This window comes from Nansenia antarctica (assembly GCF_963989245.1).
Source record: "Nansenia antarctica genome assembly, contig: SCAFFOLD_600, whole genome shotgun sequence".
NCBI lineage: Eukaryota > Metazoa > Chordata > Actinopteri > Argentiniformes > Microstomatidae > Nansenia > Nansenia antarctica.
The window spans coordinates 2,501-7,500 of NW_027662686.1; the positions used below are offsets into that span (position 1 = coordinate 2,501).

At 50.6% G+C, this 5,000-nt stretch overlaps 1 pseudogene across 1 annotated transcript in view; it reads right to left on the reverse strand.

The window, feature by feature from the left end:
• Positions 1 to 636: 636 nt before the first annotated feature.
• The window catches only part of LOC308175516 (phosphatidylinositol-binding clathrin assembly protein-like), a 19,081-nt pseudogene continuing 14,717 nt past the window's right edge, over positions 637 to 5,000 (reverse strand). Inside the window, exons 8-11 of the transcript XR_013938035.1 lie at positions 4,415 to 4,538; positions 2,254 to 2,402; positions 1,608 to 1,708; positions 637 to 726 (exon numbers count right to left, since the gene is read on the reverse strand). The product of XR_013938035.1 is annotated as a phosphatidylinositol-binding clathrin assembly protein-like (transcript). The remainder of the gene's footprint in view (positions 727 to 1,607; positions 1,709 to 2,253; positions 2,403 to 4,414; positions 4,539 to 5,000) is intronic.

A 5,000-nucleotide genomic window follows, 5' to 3' on the forward strand; every position in this document is an offset into this window, starting at 1 on the left:
ACTAGAGAGACCAGTACTGTTACTAGAGAGACCAGTACTGTTACTAGAGAGACCAGTACTGTTACTAGAGAGTCCAGTACTGTTACTAGAGAGTCCAGTACTGTAACTAGAGAGACCAGTACTGTAACTAGAGAGACCAGTACTGTAACTAGAGAGACCAGTACTGTTACTAGAGAGACCAGTACTGTTACTAGAGAGACCAGTACTGTTACTAGAGAGACCAGTACTGTTACTAGAGAGACCAGTACTGTTACTAGAGAGACCAGTACTGTTACTAGAGAGACCAGTACTGTTACTAGAGAGTCCAGTACTGTAACTAGAGAGACCAGTACTGTTACTAGAGACCAGTACTGTAACTAGAGAGACCAGTACTGTTACTAGAGAGACCAGTACTGTTACTAGAGAGACCAGTACTGTAACTAGAGAGACCAGTACTGTAACTAGAGAGTCCAGTACTGTTACTAGAGAGCAGCAAGCCAGGCCGAGCCAGACAAAGGTGTTCTAACAACCACACCAGCACCACTGAGAATGAGGCGATGCATATTGGGTCATGCATACTAAACAGTGTGCTAGTGTGGATGTTGGAACCACGCCAGGGAGACGTGTCAGGAGGTTTGATTGGTTGAGTTTGTTTACCAGCGACAGGCTTGACATCGTTATTGGCCACTTTACTCCCGAACACGGCGTCAAAATCTACACTCATGGAGGGCAGGGGAGGCTCCGGACCTAGAGGGAATAAAGCATGTCTCTCTGTCATAAGAGATACATAGACCTGACATAAAGGCTCCATAGCACTGTTATAAAGGCTTCATATTACTGTTATAAAGGCTTCATATTACTGTTGTAACGGCTACATAATACTGTCTTTCTTTCCAGACCTTCAGCAGGGGACAAGGCATGTATCTCATCAACATGTCTGACATGTTGGGAGGCTGGGAGTCTGACATGTTGGGAGGCTGGGAGTCTGACATGTTGGGTCTAACAGCTTTAGACAGAGACACTGCTGCTCTCTGCTTTAGACAGTGACAGGACTCTAGCGGTGAGCTTTACTGCAGTACTACCAGTACAGTACTTCTACTGCTAATCAGTGCTTTCAGAGGGTGTTTCTGAAGGGAAGAGGATGAGTGGATGGATGGATGGATGGATGGATGTAGGGATGGATGGATGGATGGATGGATGGAGTGACAGACAGCCAGAGGGAGGGATGAATGAACGAATGGAGTGACTACATTAAATATCAGATGCATGCATGTGTATAAACTGTCACATCAACTGTCATTTGAACAACTCTTTACACATAAAGACAACTCTCGACCAAACTGAAATGTCAGACCTTTTTAGGCCTTGTAAATCGGATTGCTGGATTTTAGACTTAAAGGCTTTTTAAGACCAGCGCGGGAACCCTGATATATACTATGTACCGTATGTGGCTTAATGAATACATGCACACAGGGTGTCAATTACACCCTCTGTGTGGTGTGTGTGTCTGTGTGGTGTATGTGTGTGTGTGTGTGTGTGTGTGTGTGTGTGTGTCTACCTCCCCAGGCACTGTGTGGTGTGTGTGTGTGTGTGTGTGTGTGTGTGTGTGTGTGTGTGTGCGTCCCTACCTCCCCAGGCGCTGTTGGCGGTGGAGATGGAGGGCGTGCTCTGGACCGCGGGGACGAAGGCAGGCTGCAGGTCAAACAGATCACTGCTGAGGTTTGGCATGCTGTGGAGAGAGAGAGACAGAGAGGGATGGAGAGAAGAGGAGGAAGAAATGGGGAGTGAGAGAGAGAGGGGGGGTATGGAGGGGGTAAAGGGAATTGGGGGTGGGGGATATTAACAACACGGAAGATTCAAACCCCTCACAAGCTCAAATCAAAGGTGGTTTATTAAATTCCATCAAGGAGGAACATCCTCTTGTATTTCAGCAAAGAGCAGCACTGACGTCCATTACAAGATGAGTGATGAGAAACAAATAGGAAACAGACTGCTGATATTATTGTTATTTCCTCTCGACAAGATAATTAAATCTGCAATATCCATTTGATTTGTTCCTATTCAGACGTGCTACACAGAGAACGTTTCTACCAGAGCTGAAAGGTGATTACATGGAGTTGGGATTTGTTTGACTATCGGGGAACAGAAGCTATGTGTAGAGATCTATATATATCTCTATATGTAGCTGACCAGTCCACAAACTGGTTAGAGGAATTAGCTCAAAACCGTTGTATGGTTTTCATTGGTGTAGTACCACAGGGTAGGTGTAGGCACCTGTTGGTGGAGGGGGTGGAGGCGGGGGTGGTGAACATCTCCAGGCCGTGGTTGCTGTGACTGTGGTTGTTGTTGCCGCTGCCCATGGACTGCGAGCTGGGGGAGGCGGAGGGAGGGGTGTGCATGCCGATCTCCTTCAGGCGCTGGTCCTGCGAGGAACACCAGCGTTAAAACATCTCTGACTTTATCTCCGAGGAACAAACACTCAGCTCTCTCTTTTCTCTCTCTCTCTCGCCTCCTCCCTCCTTTGTACACACAGTGACAAAAACACACTCGCCCGTTGTGAGACTCTCGCCCTTTTCAAGGTAGCTACATTATGAAAATATAACGTACATACTTCTAAGCACATAAGGTTTCCTAACCGGCCGACACTGCTGTTTGATGGAGCAGAGCAGCTGTGGCAGCCCAGCCCAGGCTATTGTACAGCAGTCTGACAGCATTGACGAGCTGTCGCTTCTCATTGACAAGCTGTACATGTGTAGCTTCTCTCTGTCTACAACGACACAATATACCAGTACAATCCCAGGCTCATCCTCACTGACTATCTGTAACCATCCCTACTCTTGTCTGCGGCTTGCTGGCCGTCTGTTTGATAAAGCCCAACAGCAGCGGTACATGTACCAGACTATTTCCCACCTGGTTGAGAAGCCATAGTAGCATCTCTCTGCTGTCTGGTCGGCCCATATGGAGAGCAGAGCGGCCAGCAGAGCAGCAAGCCGGCGGGGCTCGTGTTTGGATGACCCCCCCTCACCCCGGGAGTCTCCCCCTGACCAGAGGTAATCATTGACGGGACCAGGGCAAACAAGGGCACACACACACACACACACACACACATACACACACACATACACACACTTGCAGTGCCAGGACAATCCGTTCCCTTGCGCACATGCACACACACACACGCACACACACACACACACACACACACACACACACACACACGCACACGCACACGCACACGCACACCCACACTGCCAAGTTCCTCTGTGCCACCCCCTCCTCCTGTTAGCAGAGCGCCCAGGGAACTCAGACCCATTAATAGAACGCTACAGGGCTCCCAGGCTCGTTCACAAAGCCAGAGCGTTAAATGTCAACAACACCAACAGTGAGTTTTCATTTTTCTGCTGCTCTGTCTGCAAGGCTAGCTAGACTACACCCTAATACCCTGCCCTTCCCTGACCCCGGAATTCAAGTCAACAATTGCACACACAGCAGCCTAATCAATAAGCAGCGAGAGCAGTAGCAGCTCAAAGTCCTGCAGCAGTTGGACTCCTCGCACCTTTAACCCACAACACCTCCCTATAAACCCACTCTCCCTGTTACAGCAGTCTAGCAAATGAGAATGGTGCTTTTCTGTCTGTGTGGATTTCTGTCTTTAAAAAAAAGAAAAGTGGCCATGGTGTTGACCATGCTTGTCTCAGTAATGTGGTAATACTGCCTTTCACTTAGTGGTGTTTAGTGTAACAGTGTAATATTGTGTTCAGTGTAGCAGTGTTCAGTGTAGCAGTGTTCAGTGTTCAGTGTTCAGTGTAGCAGTGTTCAGTGTTCAGTGTAGCAGTGTTCAGTGTTCAGTGTTCAGTGTTCAGTGTTCAGTGTAGCAGTGTTCAGTGTTCAGTGTTCAGTGTTCAGTGTTCAGTGTTCAGTGTTCAGTGTAGCAGTGTTCAGTGTTCAGTGTTCAGTGTTCAGTGTTCAGTGTTCAGTGTAGCAGTGTTCAGTGTTCAGTGTTCAGTGTAGCAGTGTTCAGTGTAGCAGTGTTCAGTGTTCAGTGTTCAGTGTTCAGTGTTCAGTGTTCAGTGCAGCAGTGTTCAGTGTTCAGTGTAGCAGTGTTCAGTGTTCAGTGTAGCAGTGTTCAGTGTTCAGTGTTCAGTGTTCAGTGTTCAGTGTTCAGTGTAGCAGTGTTCAGTGTAGCAGTGTTCAGTGTAGCAGTGTTCAGTGTTCAGTGTTCAGTGTTCAGTGTTCAGTGTTCAGTGTTCAGTGTTCAGTGTAGCAGTGTTCAGTGTTCAGTGTTCAGTGTTCAGTGTTCAGTGTTCAGTGTTCAGTGTAGCAGTGTTCAGTGTTCAGTGTTCAGTGTTCAGTGTTCAGTGTTCAGTGTAGCGGTGTTCAGTGTAGCAGTGTTCAGTGTTCAGTGTAGCGGTGTAGCGGTGTTCACCTCCCCCACCTTCAGGGCCTGCAGCCTGGCCTGCTCCTCCGCCAGGGCCTGCTGGCGCTCCTTCTCGTCCATGCGGCTGAAGGACAGGCCGGTGCTGGAGAGAGACGAGACCGCACTGGACAGGGTGGAGGCTCTGGAGGGGGAGGGAGGGAGGGAGGAGAGAGAGGGAGGAGAGGGAGGGGGGGGAGAGAGGGAGGGGGGAGAGGGAGGGGGAGAGAGGGAGGGGGGGGGAGAGGGAGGGGGGGGGGGGGAGGGTGGAGAGAGAGGGGGGGGGAGAGAGAGGGGGGGGAGAGAGGGAGGGGGGAGAGGGAGGGGGGGGGGGGAGAGGGAGGGGGGGAGAGAGAGGGGGGGGAGGGAGGGAGGGGGGGGGAGAGGGAGGGGGGGGGGAGGGTGGAGAGAGAGGGGGGGGAGGGAGAGGGGGGGGAGGGAGAGGGGGAGAGAGAGGGAGGGGGGAGAGGGAGGGGGGGGGAGGGTGGAGAGAGAGGGGGGGGGGAGAGGGGGAGAGAGAGGGAGGGGGGGAGAGAGAGGGAGAGGGGGAGAGAGAGGGAGGGAGGGAGAGAGAGGAGATCATGAAAGATCATTCATTCATTAATTT